The sequence below is a fragment of the Sapajus apella genome, unplaced genomic scaffold (assembly GCF_009761245.1).
Source record: "Sapajus apella isolate SASKATOON/1434 unplaced genomic scaffold, GSC_monkey_1.0 scaffold54, whole genome shotgun sequence".
Lineage (NCBI taxonomy): Eukaryota > Metazoa > Chordata > Mammalia > Primates > Cebidae > Sapajus > Sapajus apella.
Genome location: NW_022436994.1, coordinates 14,838,739 through 14,864,644, shown reverse-complemented (window position 1 = coordinate 14,864,644; position 25,906 = coordinate 14,838,739). Strand labels below are relative to the sequence as shown.

The 25,906-nt window shown below is 38.2% G+C and overlaps 1 protein-coding gene, 1 non-coding gene and 1 pseudogene across 6 annotated transcripts in view; 1 reads left to right on the top strand and 2 right to left on the bottom strand.

Moving 5' to 3' along the window:
• Positions 1–25,906, top strand: part of POU6F2 (POU class 6 homeobox 2) — a 469,840-nt gene that overhangs the window by 156,271 nt on the left and 287,663 nt on the right. The window lies entirely within an intron of this gene.
• On the bottom strand, positions 5,618–5,743 carry LOC116527500. The gene has a single exon (XR_004258581.1). It is a non-coding gene; the product is annotated as a U4atac minor spliceosomal RNA (small nuclear RNA).
• On the bottom strand, positions 17,633–17,751 carry LOC116527488 (annotated as a pseudogene).

Here is a 25,906-nt window from a genome sequence, read left to right as displayed (position 1 = left end):
CCCTTTTGCCAATAATCCCATGCCCTTAACTGTGTGTACATGCTGTGAGGGCTTGGGAGAGGGAGGCTTTCAAATCCAGTGCTTCCGAAACTCCAGCAGAGGACTAGAGTCAGGAAAAAATAAGGAGGAAGGGGACCACTGGCAACCCTTTTGAAAGACAGTAACAAGATGTCTGTATTTTTTCTCCTTGTGGCTTGTGAGTGGTAAGATTATCAGGATGAGAGTAACATCAGGGTGCCTTATCTTCCTTCTGTAGCCAAGAGGGCTCATGATAGAGAAAAAGGTGATCTGCAGACCAAGGACATTGTTCACACTGCATAGTTATGCTTGTATACTCACGTAGTGTTAGAAAATGCAGTGAACTGAGAGTGTTAGTTGGGTAGGGCTTTGTCTGAAACTGTAGCCCAGAAGTATCATGAATATTCTTATAATTGAGATGCTCAGGGTCCTGAAAAAACTCCTCAACAGTCAATATCTGATTAATCCTCCTCCAAGAGTTCCTGAGAAGTCAAACAAGGGGCTGCGGATGGGTAAGTGACCCCCAGCTGGTCTTCAGGAACTGGCTGTGGCAGTTATTTATTTTACTAGGCTGGAAAAATCATAAGGACCTTTCTGTCCCCAAAGGTTCCTGTCTCTCCTCCTAGCCACTGAAGAGAGATGCAAAGGAAGGCTGGTATTGAAGTTCTCTACCTGGTCCAAACCCCTCCTTCCTTGTCCCTGTATTAAGAGGTTTCCCATACCTGTTGGCAGAGCCCCCCAAAAGGTGGCAAATGGGCAAGGCAGTGAGGGGTGCAGCCCAAGAAGTCTGGTCTTCTCCCTGTGGGTAGGTGGGCTGAGATTCCCAAGGTCACTCAGTGATTTGCTGCCAGAGTGGAAATCACTCCCTAGGTCCCCTGACTCGGCATCCAGCTCTCCATCCATTAGACCGTGCAGCCTCTCACCACCAGCGAGACACGCTCAGGACACTTTAATTTCAGAGTTTGATTCTATGTCTATTTTTCAGCTATTTGCTGCAACATTCTGGGAAAGTAAGGTTTAAATTTCCTACAATCCAAATCATTTTCTAGTTTACTTATAAGTGATTTTGAAACAGTTGGCCCTGGAAAGCTGACAACTTGATAAAATGTATCTTTCAAATCAACCTAGTGCTGCCTTTATATATAGTTAAATCATCCAAATCCAGGGTACTGAGTTAAGAAACGAAGATCTTCTGTTCCCAGGCTGCCTGTCACTTTGGGTAAGAAAACACACAGAGTTATGCTCGCTTACACTTACTCAAGTGAGGTCTCTTGGGAAAGAAATAAGCACTGGCTTTTGGCAGGTTTATCTGCTTTTAGCCAATAAGAAATGGTTTCTGAGGGCTGTGCATTGGACAAAGGTGGTTTGGGGAGACTTAGTGTCAACACTAGCAGCCAATATAATGTTGATGGAGAAAATATTTCATATATATATATTATTATGAAGGTTGGAGGGTTGAAGAGCAATACTGAGCATTCAACACCAATGATGGCAGTTTCTATTGCTTTAAAATAATATAGATTGATCTGTATTTGAACTGATGTGGCATTTATTCATGACACCAAGCTGGGACTGATGTGACACACTTTGCATCTTCCTACACCAACCCAGGATCTCAGACATGGTGGCTTCTCTGATTTCGCTGGTGTAAGGAGGGATGACAGCTAATTCAATATACTCTGCCACCTATAATGTTCACAAGTAAGGGGTAGGAACACATAAACATCAATACTATCTGTTTGAAATCTGGCTGTTCATAGTGATAATTAGCTTTAAAGATAAAAGATGCTTTAGATTTTGAGAAATACTGTTATAAACACAATGAAGAGCATACATTACTCATAGGTTCGTTAGCCAAACATTTCAAAGCACAAACATTAATCTGGTGAAGTCATTTAAAATCAAGTTAAAAGGATTGTGTTTTCTACTTTCCCCAGTTATTCCCATACTCTGTTGTCTGTCTCCTTGGCTAAGTAGCTGAGCTGGGCATGTAAGACGGTAGTTACAGCATGGGCTTTGGAGTAAGGTACACGTGAGTTTGCTTCCTGCTTCGACTTTGCTTTAGGACCTCGGTATATAAGCTCTCTTGGTCCCAGAATAATAATGCCTGTATAGGACATTTGTAGAATTAAATGAGCACACATACATGTAGCTCTTTGCTGAGTTACTATCACAGTAAGTGCTCACTTAACAACACTGTTACTGTTATGTGCTCATGTGTCTGAACATTATGTCTAAGTTCATTCACATCTAAGATCCTTAAAGGCAAGGTTTATGCCTTGGTCTTCTCTATAGTACTTCTAACATTGCTAATAGTTGATCCATTTTATTGAAATTCATTGGATTAGAAATTGCAACCACAGGTAGAACCACTTTCTAGGATTGATAACCCTGAATGAAGCATGAATTCATGCTCTTCTTTTGTATATAGGCTCTGTGGGTGAGGGTGGAGCCTCCTAGCCAAGTTGAAAAGAAGATGACGACTGGGGAAGAGAATAGTGCTACTGCAATGAATGTGCTGATAATTGCCCTGCCTCCAGGCATGGAAATCTTTCCCTTTGTTTACTGTGAATCTAGGGAGAACTCCAGCAAAATGAAGAAGGTGGCTGTATTTCTATAGTAATCTCATGGCACAGAAATAGTAAAATAGTTCAACATGTCCGGTTCACCTGATACTATGTGCCGGTTCATGCTTTCAGGTTGCAGGACAGTTGGGAATTGTGCAAGGGGGCTGTGCGATAAAATGATCCCAGGACACAGGTTCTCCCCTCTCATCTGTAAAAGAAGCGCACCTGAAAGTGAAAGCAGTATAGTGACTCTCCTCAATGGCCAATGTGGTAGAATGAGTGATAAAGCAATCTCATACTCGAGCAGGCAACACAAGATCAGATTAAAGACAATGCATTTGGGGTTCTGAAAGGAACTGATCAACTTTTAAAAAGAAACGATAATTCCAAACCAGTATTTCTCTTGCTATTACTGATTGTTTTGTGGGGGGCTGGAGGGAAGTTCAGTCTTAAATTTGTTTTTTTCTTAGTAGTGAGATAGAACAACCTTATATGAGAGGAAAGAGATGAAGAGGGTGAGATGGAAAGGTTATTAAAAATCTTTTTCAAGCCGGGATGCCTTGCTTTCCAAAGTTATATAAAAATAGTGAGAAGTGGTTTTATTTTTGGGAAAAGAGGGAGGAGAGTAAGAGAATGATTTGTTGAAGACCATTCTGGAAAAGTATAATTTCCACTTCGAAAAACTGAACTTGTAAACTCTGAAGTTGAAAATACCTTTGAAAAACTTTGCTAGCATATCGATATCAAATGTGTCCAGTAATATTTCTCTTAAACTGGTTTCCTATGTACTGAAAAGTTTTACTGTCAAGACAGCTACATGTTGTATCAGAGCATGCATAAATAAAGGGCAAGCACCCAATTTTATAATTTACATTATAATTCAGTGGTCTTAATTTTTGTCCCCTAAGCTTTCTGAAAGGCAGATAGCTTGAAAGAGGGAAATTTATTTGGAAAGTTTATCTATTATATTTTAGTATGAAAATTTTATCTATATGTTTTTATATAAAATGTGTAAATAACCATATGGCAAATGCTATTCAATCAGTCACCCATATTAAACAATATAACACTATTATTGAAGCCACTGAGGATTCCTTCTTGATAAAAATTCCCCTTCCTACTCCCAAAATGTAACACCTATCCTGAATTTGATGGGTCATATTATTTTTCATATTAAATAACTATTAGTTTCAAAAAATACATATTAAATACACTTTTTGGCTGATAGAGACATAATGACCTAGGAAAAGGTCACATCTCTCTTCAAATGACCAAGTAAAATCCAGATTGTGTGTTTCTTGCCTAACACAGGCATGTAACACAAATAATGAGGGAATGTTTTTGTGTGTCTAAGATTAGTGGATTATAGTATGATAGTAAACATGTATTTTGCAAAAGGCCATCTTAACTATAGAGCACTATTAGATCATTTAAGTTAACTGAATGATCATGAAAGAATTGGACAAGTGTTCATTGACTTTTGAGGCTTTTCCATTATTCCATAGATATTTTGCCATTTCACGTGGTTTTTCCCTTTTAACCCTGTCTCTAGTCTTCATCTCAGCTATATAATTTATGTCCAGTACTGTGCTTTATATTAATTGAGATAATATATAAAAAGAGTTTAGGAAACTATACAGCATGAAATGAATGCTGTTGTAATTGCTCTGTTACTGAGAAAGCTTGAAATTTAAGAGATACTGCTTAAAGGGTAACGAAAAAAAATCTCAGAATGGGGTTTGCAAACTAACTTTTATACATGGAGGATTTCCTTCCAGATTTTTTGACTTTTATAGCTGGAGGGAATCTTCTAGATAGTCGTTCATCTTGTTTATTTGAAGATACAAAACCTAAGGTATAGAGAAGTTAAACTACTCAAAAGCATACAAGATCATTCAGGAAGATTCAAGATGAAAACCAGTGTTCCCAAGCCCTCATTTATTGCTCTTCCCTTCCCTGCTTACCTCTTCAGGAAAAGCAAGCTGGAGAGGGATATCCAGATTTCAGTCATGCACCATTTACATGCAAATACCTTCACCTAATGTCAAAGTAATGCTTTTGTGTCATTTGGCCTGGCAGCACTGAACAGAATGGTTTTCTTCAGGGTCAAAACTTTAAGGGGAGTTTTCTTTTGTTTCTACTGCAAACAAAATAGTCTCTTTTTTCCTAGTAACACCAGATATGTCCTTAGAACTTCTTTGTATTTATTGTAATCTGTGAATATTGTGTTTTACAGCCTGTAAATTAGATATAGAATTGAATACTGAGGCAGAGCACAGAGTGTTAAAATGTTCAATTCTGATGGGGGAACCAGCGAGCGGTTAAGGCCTGGTGCATATAATGTTAATATTACATTAAGTACTATGTTATTGCACAAGATGCTTATTGTTAATGTCTGTGGGGAGGATCTCTTCCAAAGATTTCAATTTCAATAAACAGATTACGCAGTTCTACCATATACAATTAGGGAGGTGGTAATGAAATGGTTATAAAGTCCCTTGTGGATCTGTCATCTTTTTTTTTTTTAATTTTGTAAATAACATCAGAAGCATTCTAGAGGGAAGTGCTTATGCATTTATTTATTATTGATTTTTTAAAAATACATTTAACATTACTAGTTATTGCAAATCCGGTCTCAGTGAGTTAAAGAAGATAAGCTGTTTCTAGATTATTAAACGCTGAGTGTATGGGGAATTGTGAAGTGGCATCCTTCATATAAATATATTAAATATTAATGAACAGTGATGTAAGGAATTAATTTACAGCTACATTTACTTGGCAAATAAAACCGTATTAAGGTTTTGCCCTTTTGTTGCATGCAATGCATGTTTTAAAGAAACCCCTTTGGCTAACGGTTTGGATGACTGCAGTCATGCTATCCTACAGCTGAAATCTTGCACAATGGCAGAGAATCAAGTCAGGTTAAACATGAACTCTTTCAACAGGCAACGAATTGTTGGAGGTGCAACTTCAATAAACTGGCAAAGTTGGGTTTTTTGGGGTTTTTTTTTTTTTTTTTTTTGGTTTTCATTTTTTCCAAAAATTGCACCAACGTAAAGCAAAGCTTTAGTTGATGCGAGCGTGTTGTTTAGGTGTTAGCAGTACTGCCCTCACTATGCGCTCATTGGACAGTAACGCAACCCCAAGAAAAGGATGGTTAAACTGATAAAGTTTTGAGGGGTCCCTAAATGGTTAACTGCTATTCCTTCTGGGGCCTATAATAAAGCAGTAAAAATGAATGCTGGATGGTTAGCAGCCAAAATTTCTTCTTGGAGTAAGATGCTTAATACAGCAGATAAAAATTCGGGATGCTAGCCGTTCATTCAGGAAGCCATACTGCAGGCTGAAGAGCAGGGGTCTGAAGCAGGCTGTTGGGATTTTATTTTTTCCAGCTTCAGCAATTCATGTAACTTATCTGAGCTTTAGTTTCTTCATCTGTAAAATGTGAATAACTATATTATATTCTTCCTAGGGCGGTGTTAGGGAGATTAAAGGAATAGTATACAGTAAGCACAAAACATAGTATATTGCTCATAGTACTCAATAATTGTTAGTAATTTTTAAAAAGCATTCATCATTCACTCCTGAATTCAGTAATTATTAAATATTCTAATTGACAGGACGGAGGATATAGTGTTGAATTGCAGTCTTCAAGTTTCATAGATTTTGCCAAATTTCTAGACATGATTGGGGACTGCCAGGGAATTTAGATACGGTATCAGTCAGGTTTTTCAGAGAGGCAGAACCAATAGGATTCATAGAGAGATAGATGTATATGGGTAGATTTATTAGGGAGCTTGGCTCATGGGATTATGGAGGCTGAGAAGTCCCATTAAGGGTCATCTGCAAGTAGGAGAACCAGGGAAAGTATTGGTGTCACTCTTGGTCTGAGGCTGAAGGCCTAAGAACTGGGCATCTGCATGTGCAAATCCCAGAGTCCAAAGGCCAGAGAACCTGAAGTTCTGATGTCCAAGGGCAAGAGAAGGGTGTTCCAGCTCCAGCAGAGAGAGCAAATTTGCCTTTCCTCTGTCCTTTTGTTCTATTCGGGACCCCACCAATTGGGCGGTGCCCACCCACATTGGATGAGGATGGATCTTTCTTATTCAGTTCACTGATCCAAGATCCAAATGCCATCTCTTCTGGAAACACTCTCACAGACATCCCCAGAAGTAATGCTTACCAGCTATCTGGGTATCACTAAATCTAGCCAAGTTGACATAAAAAATTAACCATTGCAGGCTGGGCACAGTGGCTCACCCCTTTTATTCTAAGCACTTTGGGAGGCCCAGGTGGGTGGATCACTTGAGCTCAGGAGCTTGAGACCAGCCTGGCCAACATGGTGAAACCCCATCTCTACTAAAAATACAAAAAAATTAGCTAGGTATGATGTTGTGTGCCTGTAATCCCAGCTACTCAGGAGGCTGAGGCAGGAGAATTGCTTGAACCTGGGAGGCGGCAGTTGTAGTGAGCCGAGATTGTGCCACTGCACTCCAGCCTGGGCGACAGAGCAAGACTTTGTCTCAAAAACAAACAAAATTAATCATTGCAGATGCCCTCCTCCAGTGTCACATCACTGTTGTTCTATAGAATTATGTTACTGTCTATGTTCTATGTCTTATCTTTCATTGGCACTTTATAATTACCCAAAGATAAACAACTGCTTTTCCTTTCTCTGTTTCTTCCCCAATCCATTCTTCAATGCTCATCCAAGAAGAGGTGTTAGACAAAATCTCCCCCGCATGTAAGCACTGTGGAGCACCTGAATATATCGTTAACCCCGTCAGAAGTTATTGTCCAAAGACTTACACTTTTATATCTTTGACTACTGTATTTAATTTCTATGTAGTCTTTTTAAAGCATTAAAATGTTCACACCTTTCTGCTGGGTAAACATGTACACATATCTGGCTCAATCCAGATAATTATTGCATACCTACTCTGTGCAATGCACTGCAAGAGAAAATGCATAGAACATACATTAAAATGGGCATTATGCTAGGTACTGTGATGGAAAGAGGTAACAAAAAGTTGACAATAGTAGGAGAAAGATGAAAAGAAGGAAGGAAGGAAAAGAAGGAAGGGAGGGAAGAAGTAAATAAGGCGAAATGTGCTTTTGAAACTAAGAATTTGTCAATGAGAGAGAAGAGGAAGAAAAGAAAAAGAGGAGAGGGGAGGCCAGAGAAAGAAAACAATCTACTTAAACCCATCAGAAAGGAGAAGGTAGACAAGTGGCTCTCAACCAGAAAGACACGCCTTCCCAGAATCTTTGGGTGACATGGGCAATTGGACTAAGCCAATCCTGAGGTTCTGACATATGTAAGAGGGCCGCTATCTTGTTTCAGTGTCTCTGATGGTATGGATAGAAATGGAATTAGCAAGAGACACTGGGAAGTAGGATTTGAGGAACTATCAGCAAACACAGGAGAGGACAGTGTCCCAAGAGTTGAGAGAGGGTTTCTGAAAGAGGCTGTGGCCAGTGTGGAGCATATGTCATAGACTTCCTAGCACACAGTGAACACTTAGTGAATGCTAGTTATTAAAATAATTTATTAATTCCGTGTGGAGCATCCAGTAGAGGAAGACTGAGAACGGCCAAGAGGATTTTATCATTTCAGTAAACCAGTGGTGGAAGGCTTATTTCAGAGCTCTGGTGGGAGCAGTTTCCAGGAAGGGTCCTTCCAGTCCCTCCTGTACTTTTCTGTCCCACAGACACTCCCCTGGTTCCTTCTACTTCAGTGTCTCCAATTAGCCTTTCTGCTTGGAGCCTCTGCCCCAGGACACACCTCTGATTTTCCTTGTTGCCACTCATCTATGGCAAACACCTCAGCTATCTACCAGAGAGAGTCATTCTGTATATCAGGGGACACTGCTTCCTCATTTGTAGCTGATATTCATCTAAAACTGACCTCCTGCCTTCCTGCTTCTGGGTTTTGCTCCAGCCCACTCCCATCTACCTTGGTAGAAACCCTGCCTCTACCATTAGCCCTATTTAAAAATCAACATGTTTCATGAAGACTTTGTTGCTTATTAATTCTTTGGGATTAACTTGCCTCAGTATTCTTAAAGCATTTATAATATTATGTCTTATATGACAGTTGTGAACTTGTAAATCTCCTTACTAGATTTAGGACTCTTGAAGGAGTGCCCACATGTTATAAGTCTCCAGAGGATAATTTTTGTCAGTGAATTGGTAAGTGAGAGCATTACCTTTTTTGGTGACTCTGTTAGTGCCAAACAAATAGTTATTTGTTAAATAGATGTTGAAGTGAGTTCATGGCAGCTATTGACATCTTTCATTAACCTTTTAGTTCACGCTTTGTGCACAAAGCAGTAATAAATTCTGATGAAGGTTCTGGGTTAGACTATCAGAACTGTGAGAACCCAGGAGAAGCAAATGCACAAGGGTAAGTACAGGGAGATTTCCTGTTTCTTAGTTCTCTATTGCAATCATCACCTACTCCAGGCACCATCTATTCCTAACTACAACCTCTTGCCTTCTCACTTTTCTCTTGCTTGCCATTTCTTTCCTCTGCTGAGATTCATCTTCACAAATCCTTTTATAGGAAGGTGGCTTAATACCTTACACTTCATGTAGTACTTTATATTTTCAGAAAAACATTCACATGCATCTCATTGAAACTGATACACTACTTTAGTCACTTCTGTCTGCCTGAAGTATATTTCTTTGTTCTAAGTTAGGCTCATTTCTGCAAAGGTTAGTAGAATTGTAGTACTAGAACTTAGTATTTCTTCAGTTTTCATTCTTCCAAAGACAGCTGTATGACAGATATGTTGGTGTAGGTATTAACCCTGTCAGGCAGATCCACACTGGTGTCTTTGTTTTATAGATGAGAAAATGGGAGCCCAGGGAGGTCAAGCAATTTGCTCAAGGTAGCTGACTTCAAAATGGCCCGTGTAGACTGATGAGGTATCTTTCAAATCCTCAGAGCAAAGCCATACGAGTATTACTTGGCTCATGGTTCTATTGTTCAGCGACACGCACCTTGTCTCCCTACAATTTTTTTTTTTAAACGGAGTCTTGCTCTATTGCCAGGCTGGAGTGCAGTGGCGCGATGTGGGCTCCGACACCCTGGTTCAACCGATTCTTCTGCCTTAGCCTCCCAAGTAGCTGGGATTACAGGCATGCCCAGCTAATTTTTGTATTTTTAGTAGAGATGGGGTTTCACCATGTTGTCAAGGATGGTCTTGATCTCCTGACCTTATGATCCACCCACCTTGGCCTCCCAACCCACAATTTTATAATGCAAAAGCAGTGCTATGCAAATCAGGGAAGAACATCTGGAGGCAGAACAACAAAGAATAAGGGAAAAGATAAATAGATTATGGAAAACAGGAGGTAGACTGCCCTGCCTCTTCTTAAGTACATTTTTCCATGACATTTAGAGACCAAGAATTGGGTGTCTTCCCATGTGTCGTCATCCTACGTGGTATACTGCTCATCTTCTCCAATGTGTATTTCACCTGCATGGTACATTAACGCTGTCCTTCGAACAGAAAATAAGGCACTTGACCCACCATTCATCACAACACGTGCTTTGGATATATTTTTCTATTTGCGGGGATGCCTTTCTGCTGATCCATTTATACCCTCTCATGGAGTTTCCATGGTGACCAGGAAGCATTTTTATAAGACACCTGGTCAGGGGCTGTAGATAAGTCTGTGCCTGTAGAACACAGAGAGTCTAAGTGCATGTAGCAGGAGAAAAAAAGAAACTTGGTAAATGAAGCCCTGTGATAGAAAAAGAGCTCCAGAGAGAAGACAAGAAGTGTATAAAAAAACCTTAGTGAGGAATATTTACAGTAGTTAAGACACTTTAATTTGGATTTAATTTCTAACAATGGATGCTCTGTGGAAGACTAGTACCTGTTCAGTAAGCAGGCTCGGTTGCAACGCCAGCTTGAGAAGGTTTAACTGGTAGACCTAGTTACTCTACGCCAATAAATACAATAAAGTTTTACATCTTCCAAAACAGTCTGTAGTTTCAAGGGAATAGGTTTTAACTTCGCTTTCATTCACACAGTGAGGTTTTGTTGTACCTGAATTTTGTTTTTTCCAAGACCAGATAGTCTCCATTTAGCAAGTCAGATAAATCTCCACGATGTTAAGTTTGATGTGAGTCCAACGGAGCCATGTTCCCCAAAGTGCGTTCCATGGTGCACCACTTCACCAGGGTGCTCATGGGTAGCATACTAAACTATAGATGTGTGGACAAAGAAGTTTAGTATGAACAAAGCTAAATACTCTGTCTTTCTCAGAGCCATAAGCCATTATGCTGGTAAATTTTAATGTACCATTATGCTGGTAAGTTTCTAAGGAGGGATAGTATGCAGTATTTCTCAGACATTTTAGTAAATAAAATATTTCCCCTAGAACATACCGTAGTATCATTCAGAAAACTGAGTCATCACTTGGGTAAGTGCTATTATAGAGCCTGGGTTTTCTAGCTATCTGTGACATATCATTTTGTCATATCATTAGAGGGAAGACTGGGGCATGAAGAAGGTAGAACCTGTTGGCTGTGTGTCTCTACTATTACCCCATACTCCAGAGAAGCTCTATAATTCATGGCAGCACCTGGTTTTGCTTTCCAATGTCTGACTTGAACCCATGCCAGTATGAATTTAACGCACTTTTCTTTATCAAGGACAATTTTAAATGCAATGTGTCAGAGAGTATATGATCAACTAGATTCTGACAGAGAATATCAAGTCCTGATCTACCTAAGGAAGTTTTTTGGACAATTAATTAGATAATTTCTAAAAACCAAGAAATCATATCTCCCAAGAATCATGTCTAAACCATTAGCATTGTCCCCAAAAAGCTGCTTTAATTCTCATGTTTGAATCTCTAGTGGAGATAAGAAGCTGTCTATTGGAGTTACTAAAATTGTGGCAAAGTTTCTAGAAGTAGCTTCATGAAAGGAGTAACACAGAGAACAGGGCATTATGATGCACTATCTGTAGTGGGAAATGTTCTGGATGGAGATGAAGAGACTTGGGGACCTAGTCCCTCCTTTGACACTTATGAGGTAATTTTGACCAAGTCCCTTGAAACCTCTTTTAGGACAACATGTTCGGTGTCCTGTGGATCTGTCTCTTGCATCAGTAGTGTTTAGACAGAACAGATCCAGAGACTCTCTATTAAATAAAAAAAAATGTTCTTAGAAAAATAAACCTCTCTTGGTCTCAGTTTCATCTTTAAAATGTAATGGCTAAAACAATTTCACCACTGGGAATATTTCCAAAGGAAACGAAATCAGTGTGTTGAAGAGATGTCTGCACACCTACGTTCATTGCAGCATTATTCACAATAGGTCAGAAATGGAAACAGCTAAGTGTCCACCAATGGGTGAAAGGGTAAAGAAAACGCAGTACGATACACAATGGAATACTATTCAGCCTTAAAAAAGAAGGGAATCTTGTCATGTGTAACAGCATGGACAAACCAGAAGGACAATATATTAAAAGGAATAAGCCAGGTGCAGGTTATCAGAGGCTGGGAAAGGGATGAAGGCAGGGGAAAGGAGAGATGTTCAAAGGATACAACATTTCAGTTAGGCCGAAGTAAGTTCAAGAGATCTACTATAAAACATGGTGACCATAGTTAATAATGATGCATTGTATACTTGAAAATTGCTAAGAGGGTAAATTTTTAAGAGCTCTTACTACAAAAAAGATAACTATAATTTCTACGTTAATTATCTTGATTTAGCCATTCCACAATGTATACATATTTCAAAACATGTTGTATATACTTCTGGCACTTATGATATACAACATGTTTTGAAATATATACAAATTTTGTCAATTAAAAAATAAATAATAGTAGTAAGTTTCAAACATAGTGGTTAAACCATCGATTTTTTTCACCATCTTTTCCTTCCTACATCCATGCTTTTCAAATGAAATCATTTCTATAAAGTGGATAAAAGCACTCAATAGAATCCTGCTTGAAGGTCACAGGGAGGGACAGGTGGCAGAGTAGGTAGAACTCTGAGCCCACTTCCATCGCATCCCTGTGACTTCCAGCAGGACTCTATGGAGCAGGGGAGGAACCCATTGTTCTGTAAGGTCCTTATTAGCAATAAGGCTCTGTGTCTGTTAAGTCCCATTTCGTGCTGGGTGCAGTGTCACATGGCAAGGGACGCTGTGGAAGCATTAGCCATGTAGAGCTGCTGGGCTCCTTCGGGTGTGCACTGAAGCAGGGTGGAGTTCACAAAAAGGGTTGTAGCCAACATGGGAGAAGCCAGGGACAGGGCATGCTGGCCTCACACATATGAGCAAGGAGAATCAAGATGAGAAGGAGGAGCTACAGTCTAATACTCCTTTGGTTAAAGGTGAAGATCTGTTAAGAATTTTGTGTCTGGAAGTTATTTCTTTATGGGAGGCTTTGCAAGGAGATGTTGATCCTCTCGTGTAAGACAGCTAAGTCTTTTTCACCCTCATTCACTCCACTCCCAAGTCTTCATTAGGTATATTAGATATGGTTCCATTTTTCCTACTCATTAATATTAACATGGTACCACCCATTATTTTTATTTCTTTGAAGTCATCCTTGGCCTATTTATTTAAATTATGCAAAGGGTTTGTATTTCCTAAGATTACAACTCCACTAGGATGAATGATTATGTCATGCTTCCCTGGGGATTACAGCCCGCCCTGACTGGCAGCACATTCAGTGTTTTCACAAGAATTTTCCGTCCTGGTGATAATCTAATGCCCTTGAATAAAAGTCAGCCACTCTTCCCCCAGCCCCTCATAAAGTGGTGTCTCAGATGGAACTAGCCCCTCCTTCATTTGTTAACCCTTTTAAGCCAGGCTGTTGCCGTGTGTTTGGTGCATTTAATGGGATGAAAACTCATTGAACTTGAGATCCCAAGAAGATCTTAGGGGTCCTATAATCTAAACCATTCTATCCTATTTTGTACAAGAGAATGTGGACCAGTGACTCACCAAGGTTGAAGCAAGAAAAGTGACAACACTAACATTTACAAGGCTTTGCAGGATGCGGAGCACAGTGGGCATATGTAATAGTGCTTTCTACATTCTTGTGTTTAATTTCCTAATGACACAGCCAGGAGGAAATTAGCAGCCTTACTTTGCAAACAAGAAAGTTGACGGCCATGGAGTTTAGATAATGTGTCTGCGTTGACATACACATCCAGTTCTGAAGAGTAGCTGCATTTGACTGGGCCTCTTTTGTTTGGCTGTGAATGTATCCTCCCTCTACCTCCCCAGGCCCATTCCATTTCCTGTAGCTGTAGTACTTAGCCTTTTTTATGTTCTTGGCACATTTTAGTGAACTATAATTCTCAGTGGCTCACCAGTTTTAAAAATGTGACTCCCATTAAAATAGGAACAACAAACAACCTTTCTATAGCAATCACTCCATTCCCTTGGCAAACTGTGTTTCTGCCCCAGTAGGGCTGCCCTATGCCCAAATGACACACACTCTATGGATGTGTGTCGTTCTTGTACATTCTATTAAAGAAGAATTCTGATGTTACATCTTATGTGCTATCCCTTATTCACAGCTATCCCATTTTACTTTAAATCCTTGAAAAGTTCTAGCTAACAGACCTCACAGTCAATATCTCTTTGGTTGTAAGACAAGTAAATGATACTTTAATCAAAACTTGGCAGCCCATCTACAAGGATTTGCAATGTACTCATGGACTACAGTACATCTGTTGAGAACCAATGTAGATTAAATTCCAAGTTCCTAAACTCTGCTTGAGCATTGAACTATACTTGTACCAGAATCCAAATGCCTTAGTAGTTTCATTTCTCCTCTGTTTCAGACAGATTAGTTATTTCTTTTTCTTCCTGTACCTCTGGCACTAAGACGGTGAACCTGCATTATTTATTGATTTTTAAATGAATTTTATTTATTAGTAATAGTATTTCTATGCTAGCTACCAATAAAACATTGCTAAATTGCTTTTTGGCTGTTTCAAAATTTATTTCATTTTAATAAGCAGATTTTAAGCATTTAAGAGATGTGTCTAAGACTGCTTTAAGCATTATGAAAGGGGGCAAAGAGGTATAATACATGGTCTTAACCCACAAGTAGCTTATAGCCTTCATAAAAATATAAAAGCAATTCCTATGAAACAGTTATAAACTAAGTACACAAATAATCATTATGGACTGTAACTGCTTAGAGTGGTTAAGAGAAAAACAGATCTATGGGCTACAGGGGCTTCCATTGGGCCTCAAATGTTGGGTTAGATTTTGGAAAATGAATAAAGGGCATTCTAGGTTTAGAGACGGCAAGGACGGAGACACAGTGACACGAATGAACTTGAGCTCAAGTGATCAGAAAGGCAAAGGCCAAAGGTTCACACTGCAACCTGAGCAGTTCTGGGAGGCAAGGGTTGCCTTAGAAAGAGGGTCCAGAGCGTGGAGTTGGGGATTCTACAAACTACCTTGAGCATTTACACTTTATTTGGAGAATGGTGAGGTGCACTGAAGATTTGTGAGCCCAGGAAAAACTTCACAATATTGATGCTTGCTGGACATCAGTGAGAGATGGTGGATGGGGGACACAGTAGCAAGGGGAAATGAGAGCCAGCAGAAAGAACAATTAGAAGCCTATTATAGTAATGCAGGCATGATGTAGAGAAAATAGTTGGTGATTGTGCACATAGAATGGGAAAGATGTGAGATACATTGCTAAAATAATTAAGACAAAAGCAGATGATTAGTTAGATATGAGATGAAAGGAATGAGTTTCAACTGGCTCCAAGGTTTCAAACCCTGGCAGTGGGAAGAATCCTGATTTAGAGGAAGAACCTCAACTTTTACTGTGAATCCACTTTTTACCACACACTATAATAAAAGCTTTACATGTATTAATTCATTCATTCCACATATTGCCTGGAGAGTCAGATATGAATGCAGAATTTCCACTCTACATATGAGGATTCTCAGACTCAGGGAGGCTATGTAACTATCTCAAGTTCGCACAGCTGACAGAGCAGCAGAGGAGCCCTTAGCTTGAAAGCCCACTTTTACCAGTTTTTACCATGCTTACTATATTGGATTGCTCTGAGATGGTCCTCTTGTTGCCTAATCCAACAGATACCTCTCAGCCTTCATTTTGTTGTCTCTGCCATGATAGGTACTCTTGACCATTTCCATCTCTTCTCCCTTGGTTTTGGAACTTTGTTCTGTCCTAGTTTTTGTTGTCCTTCCTTCTTTCTTCTTCTTCCTCTTCCTCCTTCTTCTCTTCCCTCTTCCTCTTCTTATTCATCTTCTTACTCTCCTTCTCCTTCTTCTCTGACAGTTTCTTTTGTTTCCAGTGGTTTTCCTTCCTCTACCTGCCACATGAAGACTGGTGTTTTGCAGGATTCTGTCCCCATACTCTTCTTAGGTTATATTCTTTAGTTCCAAGGTTTCATTACTACATATACTGATGATTCTAGTGTTAAATTTTCTATCTTGACTCCCTTTCTGAAGTGCAGGACTCCCATATATCTACCCATCTCCCGGCTACCTCCACCTGCATATCCCATAGATACCCCAAACTTAAATAGCGAACACATTATCTTTTTTGAACAGTCTCTTTTCCCTGCTGTTGATTTGGTTGTCACTGTTGTTCCTGTGTCACTGAGAGGCACCACCATGTATCCAGTAATCCAAACTTAAAGGACAGTTCATTTGACCCATCATTTTTTAGATGAGAAACATCTCCTACCTACTTTAAGTCCTCCTTTGTTGTAACCTCAAAAATTTGGAGAGATGAAGCCTCCTCTCTAACACTGACTCAGCCACGTGCAGAAGCCTCTCTAAACTAGATGCTACTCATTAACTTGACTTACCTCTTTTGTATTTAAAAGAGGCGAGAACCAGAGAGATGATAAGTATAAAAGTGAGGGCTCTGAAAGGGTATACAGTGATGGTGGTGCGTCCCAGCCTTGGATGAAAGGATGATGGAGATGACTAAACATAAGTGCCCCATGTTTGTTATGTGTGTCTCCTAGAACCTTGTTTGGAATTGATTTTAGTCACTGAGAAGTACTTCATGTTTACTGCAAAAATAAATAAACGACTTCAGAAAATGGCAATAGTTCTGAGAAATAAATGTAACTTGCAGGTTAATAGCTTTGCCCAACATGCAGAGAATTCTTGGTCATATTAGTAATTATGGAATATAACATTTTTTTCAGGATCTATAAAAAATTTAGTGTTCTCCTCCTCACAAAATACATTATTGGGTAAAGAGACAGCCAGAAGGTATATTACTGAAGAATAAACTTATAAATAAGTTCAACTACCCAACATTGCTTACTCTTTGTCCTCAGTCTCAACTGAAGACCATGAAAGAGAATTTATTTCCACTAAAATATGAAATATAGAAGCTAGACCTACTATGCAATTAATTGCCTGAGATAGTGATGCTTTACATGAGTCCCTGGACCCCTAGAGATTTGGAAGCCAATAGTGGCAGTTTCATTAACTATTTTTATTGTTTCAAAAGCCAAATAAGAATTTACTCATGATAAACAACTAACAGATCAGATTTATTTCACTAGGCTGAAATTACATTATTTTTGTGGCTTAATATCCTGATCTGTAACCCTGAAGGTTAGTCATACATGTTTCGATAAATTAAAAATGAGATCAAAATATTATCATATTTAAATAAGTTCAGTTTATTTGATGCAAAAGTTTTCCAAGATCAAGATGCTTGTGATAAAAGAGTAGTCAAGCTCTTGATGGAGGAAAAAACCTGAAAACTTAAGAAAAAGAAGAGGGGGGAAACAGGAGAGTTTTCTAAATAGAGGAGGGTCAAGGTGAATAAAGATCCAAAGGCAAAAAGTAATAATGAGCCAATAAATACAATAAAAATTAGGAGCTGACCAGCCACACATGAGTAAAACTTCTCTCAATCCCAAACTTTCCAAATCCACGTAATAAACTGCAGCTCCTAGGTGATAATTCTTGCTTTGTGGCAAGCAAATCACATCCTTTGGAGAACATTTTCCATTCATTCCTTCTCTCTATTCTATAATTTTTTTTTTAAGCCTACAGCACCCGGTATTTCTAGGCAGTCTTCCATCCAAGTACTAACCAGACCCGACCCTGCTTAGCTTCCGAGATCAGACAAGATACGGCATGTTCAGGGTGGTATGGCTGTAGACTACTGTAGGTGAATGACATCATCTGTCATTCACCTCACCACCCAACAGCACAAATACCTATTCGTGTTTATCTTGTCCAGCAAAGTGTATCCTATGTCTTGTCAATTTTCTGTGTTCATCATGATGTCACACACAAACAAGATATTTCATCAATAGTGGTTGAATTAAATAAATGCATGAATCTTGCTGCCAAGACCTAAGACATTTTATAATTTTTAGGTCTGGTTTTTCAAAGAATTCCACAGATGTTGTGGAAAACTTGGTTGGTTCCACAATTAAAAATAACATCAGAAAATGCTAGATCCTATAATCCCTTTTCATGTTCACAGTCCATTTTACATATTAACGGGAGTTAGACTTTCTCTCCAACTTGGCTTGACCTTTAGTATCTCCCATTTTTATTTGATCATGGAAACTTTCTTTGCCCACTAAATTATGGATACCAGATAAGTAATGCTCTCTAAGACACTGATTAGGTAACAGTTCTTTGTAGAAGGAGGGCATGTAGAGATACAGCGGGCATCATTTTGACAAAGTCCAAGTGTCAACCTGATTGTTATCTGTGAAAACCGGAGCCTGTCACTAGCCCTTAAAAAAGTCACACTACCAAGGAAACTGAGGGCTTGTCCCTACCCCTCTCACCCCTGGGGCTCTCTAAAGCTTTTTTGTTACCCCTATGATTCTTGTTTATCTTTATTTATCTTAATGGATCCTGTCAAACTGCTGAGCCTAACTCTGGAAGTGCTGGAATGTTCACCTTGCCCTGGTGAGGCAGAAAGTCTCTTTCCAAGCAGGTGCATTTCTCGGGGGATAAAGGACACATTTCATGGCTAGTAGTGTCCCAAACTTCAGTGGGGTTTTCCTATGGACTTACATTAGCTCAGTAAGTTTTCTATATGGAAATAGATAAACTTCACATTTGGGGAAATTTTCGTGAGTTTTGCTGTTAACTCATTTCAAAATAATACATATTTTTCATAGCATATTCAAATAATACAGATACCTTTCCTCACAACTCACACCCCATTTTCCAGCAAACATTTTGAAGAGTTTGATTTAAATTATTTAGTACTTTGTATATATCCAAACAAACTTCATATACATAAAGACAGATAATATATCGTATATTTATCTATAAGGTATATTATATAAACATATATACATACGTTTGTATGCATATGAATATAATTTTATTTTGCTAAAAAATTTATCTTATGCGTGTTATTAAAACCTTTTCTTTTGTACTCCATAAAACATCTTTAACATCTGTCAATAGCAGTGCTCACTGTTTAACAGCTACATAGTATCCTGGTATACCATGTTAGGAATGATTCACAGTTTAGTTAGTTTCCTATTAATTAATTTACCTTTGGGTCATTTTTAAGATATATAATTATTTACCTGTACAATATTTCTGTGAATACTATATGCACATATTTGTGTCAGTGTGACTATTACTACTGGAAGGTCATCTAGAAATGGAATTCTTGGGTATCATGCATGAACATCTTTCACTTAAGTCACTACTACAAACTTTCCCTTCCCAATGACTGTAGCATTTTATACACTTCTTTAATTACTGGTGATATTAAATATCCTTCTCTTTATTAGCTATTTGTATGTCTTTTATGAATTGTTCATTCATATCTTTTTTTTTTTTTTTTTTTTTTTTTGAGACAATGTCTCCCTCTGTCGCCAGGCTGGAGTGCGGTGGTGTGATCTAGGCTCACTGCAACCTCCGCTTCCTGGGTTCTAGCAATTCTCCTGCCTCAGCCTCCCAAGTAGCTGGGACTACAGATGTGTGCCACCATGCGCAGCTAATTTTTGTGTTTTTAGTAGAGATGGGGCTTCACCATGTTGGTCAGGATGGTCTCGATCTCTTGACCTCAAGATCTGCCTGCCTTGGCCTCCCAAAGTGCTGGGATTACAGGCGTGACCCACTGCACCTGGCCTTATTCATATCTTTTACCAATATTTTGTTAGATTATCTTTGTGTTGTTGGCATATAGGCAATGTTATATTTTATGAATGTTAATGCTCTGAATGTTTTATATATATAGATAGGTTGTATACCAATTCTTCATTGTCTTCAAAATTCATTTGTGCCTCAGATAAGTTACATATTTTTATATAGTCACATATGTTATACTTTTTTTTGGCTGTTAGGTTTTAGCTTTTGTGTCATGCTAAGTAAGGCCTTTTCTAACTCAGGCATGTAAAACTATTGCCATATTTTCTTTTGATGTTTTCTCAAATTTATTTCTAAAAATAGATATTTAATCGAGCTAGAATTAATTTTTTTGTGGATAGCATACCTAAGAATTTTCCAGTTGAAAAGGACGCCACAGAAAACATATCTACAATGGTAATACAATTTAATTACATCTTATAGGAGATGTTTTTGTCTTGGAAGAAAACAAAATTAGGAATTTTGACCAAGCATCAATAGTAGCCTATTTTTATTTCTTAGGAGCCTTCAGATGACAAAACGCTTTGTACTTGTGTAGCACCTTAAAATTGTCTGAACATTTTGGTATCTGGGTTCTCTATTTGCAGCATCATGACAACCATATAATGGTTGAAGAAAATATGGCAATAGTTTTACATGCCTGAGTTAGAAAAGGCCTTACTTAGCATGACACAAAAGCTAAGGGAGCAGGGAATATTATCTGTTTTAAGTGACTTGTCTAAGGCCTCTAAGATAATTAATGTCTGTGTTGATTCTAGAAAACAGCTTTCTTTAAATTCCAGTATTCTTTCTACTAATATAACAATCATTACCTTCCTACCAGGAGTTATTCCACACACAGAGAAATCCCAAGGCAGAAAGCCTTGACTGTAATAAAAGTGAGAGCCTTAAATAAGTTAAGCCATACAGGTTTGTTAAAATCACTGGTCACGAGCCCTTTCTTCCCATCTCTGGCCTGACATAAATGGTTGTGACTGAGTTGGAAGCCTGCTGGAAAGAGTCTGGGGTGGTTGCCCGGTGCAGGTTTAACTGGAGAGGTGCAAATTGTGCTAGTGTAATTCCTAATACAAGACAGTGGAAAATTGCTAGCACAATTGAGAGTTGTTAACACAATAGAAAGGACGCCAAAGGAAAACCTGATGTGTCTCTCCTGCATCTTTTTTGTCCCCACTGACATTTTCTGAGGGGATAAAATGAGATGACATTGGGAAGAAAACTACCACACCAGAGCCAGCAGTGATTGCTGCTTTGAATGCCGCACAGCTGCGCCCATGTGGCCAGATTGATCCATTTCAAAGCAATGGTCATTAGATTGCGTTTTACTCTGAAAATGCAGTGCCTTTCTGTTTCCCAAGTTGTCTGTTGTGATGGATGGTGGGATGCCCTACCTCAGTACATTATTTTATGTTTAACAATCTTTCATTGTGGAATTAACTGAATTGTACATTTCAATAGTACTCTAAGACAAATTCTGGACTATGAAGAGAATGTGAATTATGGAAGAGGAACTTTGTACAGTAGGCAAGTTTTATTTTGTTCAAACAACTGTACTTTAGATCTGGTTAGATCCAGCATCTAACTTTAACTCCTTTATTTTAATGCCTGCTGATTTTTATTCACAGAAGAAAACTCTTGTTCTTTTAAAAAGTTGACTTGACATTTCCTTTAATTTCTCTCCTTTACTATTTTAATATTTTAAAGCCATTATGCTTTTAGAATGAAAGTCTTTGGGAGAAGAATTATTATGCTTGTTAAGCACATGTGTGAACTGCAACATGCTCATAGTGTCTGGGCCCCTCCAAAACAACAGAAGCCTCTTTGAAGGGAACAGAGAGTTAGCCTGTTCACACTCATTGCAGTGAATACAATTTCATCAAGTCATACAATGTTTAAAACTTTCAATTGTAAAAATGTAATTTCTGTGATCTTCTTGGGCCTAGTATAGACACATGATCAGATATTAACTAAATATACCTAGTACTTTCACTGTCAGATTGTGATTAAATACACCTGGAATTTCCCCCACACTATTTGATAATTGATCTGTAATAGCCCATGGAACAATGTCCAGGATGGTACAACAATTACTTGTTGAATGATTGGATAAATTAATAAAGGTTAGTACTCAAAATAATTATACTTTTTGAATAAAATTATTTTTCACAATGCTATGTCACATTATGTAATTATAATGTGATTTATAATCACCACTTTATGTGACTATAAAATTGAATTAAAAGGTAAGGCCAGGTGCAGTGGTTCGCACTTGTAATCCCATCACTTTGGGAGGCCAAGGCAGGTAGATCACTTGAGATTAGGAGTTTGAGACCAGCCTGGCCAACAGAGTAAAGCCCCATCCCTACCAAAAATACAAAAATTAGCTGGGCATTGTGGCAGGCACCCATAATCTCACCTACTCAGGAAGCTGAGTGGGGAGAATCACTTGAACCTGGGAGGTAGAGGTTGCAGTGAGCAGAGATCTTGCCACTGCACTTCAGCCTGGGCAACAGAGCAAGACTCTGTCTCAAAAATAATAATAATGAAAATAAAACATTTTATTGGTTGTTTTTGTTTAGTCTTTACATATTTCTATTGCTTACTATCCTTTTAACTTTACAGATTGGAGAATTAGATGGGTAAAAATGCATATTCTTGCATTTTGTCTTTTTTAAAAGACAAATACGAAGTAAAAAAAATTAGAAAATACCGAGAATCCTTTGCAAACTACATGCTGTATATAGGTTGTAATAATAATTTTATTAAAACCATTAGGTCTCAGTATTTTGGATGAATTCATATGGTTAGGGCAACTAAAAATTTCCCAATTTCCTGACTTTGAACAACATAACCTTGCAATATTGCAATATCATTATATATATATTTAATCATAAACTAGGAACAATAGAGATAAAATAGATGGAGACTTACCTAATCCTCATGTAATTAATCCAAGAAGCTTCATATTCCTATAAAATTATTAACCGTTTAAAATGACTTTTCAGCAAATCTGGAACCAAACTCAGAATTAATTTTATAGTGCAGTGGTAAATTATAGTTAATAATAATTTATATTTCAAGGTAGCTAAAAGAGAAAAATTGTAGTGTTCCCAACGCAAAGAAAAGATAAACATTTGAGGCAACAGATACCCAATTACCCTGATGTGATCATTACACATTGTATACATGTATCAAAATATCACATGTGGCTGCTCTGCCTATGCAGTAGCCATTCTTTTATTCCTTTGCTTTCTTAATAAACTTGCTTTCACTTTACAAAAAAAGAATCACATGTAACCCAATAATATGTACAACTATGATATATCAATAAAAAACAAAAAGTTTAAAGAATTAGAATTTAAATGTAGTTCACATCTATCTTTTTTTGACTTTAAGTTCTAGGATACATGTGCAGAACATGCAGGTTTACCTGCATGTCATAGGTATACCTGTGACATGGTGGTTTGCTGCTCCTGTCAACCCATCATCTAGGTTTTAAGCCCTGCATGTATTAGGTATTTGTTCTAATGCGCTTGCTCCCATTTACCCCATCCCCCAAAAGGCCCCATGTGTGATGTTCCCCTATCTGTGTCCACGAGTTCACATATATCCTTTACCTATTTTATGATATGTATTTATCCTATAAGTTCAGCTATAAAATTATTAATTAGAAATTAAACAGTTTTCCTTAGTCAAAATGTTTTAGTAGTTATATTTAAAGATGAAATATTCAACTTTTAAGTGTCAGCACTCATTTTAATCAGGGAAACAATCTATAAATGATAAGATGTCTATTATTTAGATTTAGATTTTTCTTAGACATTGTTAGCAAGCATCTCTCAGTATTGTCTATGTTCCCAAAATATTGAGTCAAAAACGGAGAAACAGAAGCGGTTGGATTAAAAAGAAAAAAAGATGTTCACCTACAAAACAAAAACAACCCCTCAATTGGTTAATGGCCCTCCCTGATGGACTCGTGCAATAAAACCAAATTTCAGAGCATTTAGCCATAGGACACCCATCGTTGCTCCTTTTTTTGCAACCTTGGGTAGGAAGGGATGCTACACCGTCCTCTGCCCTGTGTAGACAGCAGTGCTGTCCACTCAATCGGCTCTTTGAAAATCACTTCAGTCTTGTAACACATCCAAGTGTTAAAAACTTTTAAAGTCAAGAGCTTCTGTATATTTAACTTAACATCTTTTGTGCTCGACAGTTTCATGACTGTTAAGGAGTAGGGCCATCAGGCAATTTTTGTGAATCGCTTTTTTGTTTGTTCTTATTGGAGTAAGGGAGGAGAACAGAGAGAGTCCGCCAAATGAAAAGCGGTCGGCTTTGCTAACGCATCATTTTTACAAAAGGAACTCTTGCTCCTTTCGGAGAAATCAAGAAAGTGTAAAAAGATTTGTTTTCTAAAATCATCTCAAACCTCATCTTCCCCAAGAGACAGTCATTACTAATATCTGACGTATTGTCTTCCAGTTTTTCTTTGTACATTTGTATTTAACATTATTGCAAACATTTTTTAGTATCATTGTAAACTCTTTAGAAGAGTTTTTTTTAAACGTTTTTACTTAACATTCTAGCTCATTTATATCCCATAATTTTCATAACCATTTCCTCCTGTGACACATTGAGGCTGTTGCGTCCTCCAATGAAACATCATTTTGGACCCGAACTTCTGCAGGGTAATTCCTTGGTCACATAATGGCTAATTCTATAAGATATATGAAATCACCCTACAGAACATAACATAGTGAAGGTGATTCTTAACTAGAATATTGTTATTTTCAAGGCATCTGTAACCCAGGAATCATAGGAAAATTATATTTGAGGATCGATTACTGTCACCCCAACCCCACCTTCATGTTTTAGAAAATTGAAGACAGAAATTATCAGAGGCCTAATTCTTCATATCTCCCTGCATTTTTTTTTTTTTGAGACAAAGACTCATGCTGTTGCCCAGGCTGGAGTGCAGTGGTGTGACTTTGACTCCCTGCAACCTCAACCTTCTTGGCTCAAGTGATCCTCCCACCTTAATTTCTTGAGTAGCTAGGACTACAGGCATGTGCCACCACACCCAGCTAATTTTTGTATTATTTGTGGAGATAGAGTTTGGCCATGTTGCCCAAGCTAGTATTGAACTCCTAGGCGCAACCATTCTGCCTGCTCGGCCTCCCAAAGTGCTGATATTACGGGCTTGTGCTATTGTGCCTGGCCTTCAGATCCCTTTTTAATACTTCAGAGAACTGCTGTCTAATAGAAATATGATGTGAACCACAAACGCAAGACTCAGGTGTCAATTTTCAATTTTCTAGTTGCCATATATAAAAAGTAAAATAAAAGAGGAAACTAATTTTAATAATATACTGAATGCAAGGTACTCCAAAGATTAGCATTTCAATCTGCAATCAATATAAAACTTACTTATGAGATATCTTATAGATATTCTTCTTTTTTTTTTTTTTTTGTTTTCCTATTAATATTTCTTTTTTTTTTTTCCCATTTATTTATTTTATTGCATTTTAGGTTTTGGGGTACATGTGAAGAACATGCAAAATTGTTGCATAGGAACACACGTGGCAGTGTGATTTGCTGCCTTCCTCCCCATCACCTACATCTGGCATTTCTCCATACTAAGGGTTAGAAATGGGTGTATGCATTCTATACTTAATACATATCCCTATTTAGTCTAGCTACATCTTAAGGCTCAGTAGCTACATGTAGCTAGCGGTTACCATTTGGGACAGCACAGCTGTAGAGAGAGAGAATAAGCAGTAGATAAGAAGGTGGATTCAGTCTGGAGTTTGAGCTAGCTCTGTGCTTATGTCTGTGCTTCAGTTTATCTATCTATAAAATGGGAATAGTCATAGTAACTATTGAGTTGCTATAGACAGAGCTTGATGAGATAATCCCTGGAGACAGTGCTTGATGATGAGACAATACAATCCCCTTGATGAGATAATCCCTGGAGACCGTGCTCAGTAAATATCCCGTAAGGAAATGTTGAAAAAATGTAGCTAGTGATCCTACTCTAACTTATTCAGTGACTTTTAGCATCCTATCAGCTTCCCCTTTCATCTTGTCCTGTTTGGGGAAGAATGAATTATCTGGAAGCTAATCACTGCTCTCCTGCTCTGGGAAAGGGACTAGCACTTCACCCATAGCCTAAATGCCCAAAACAAGGTGGAA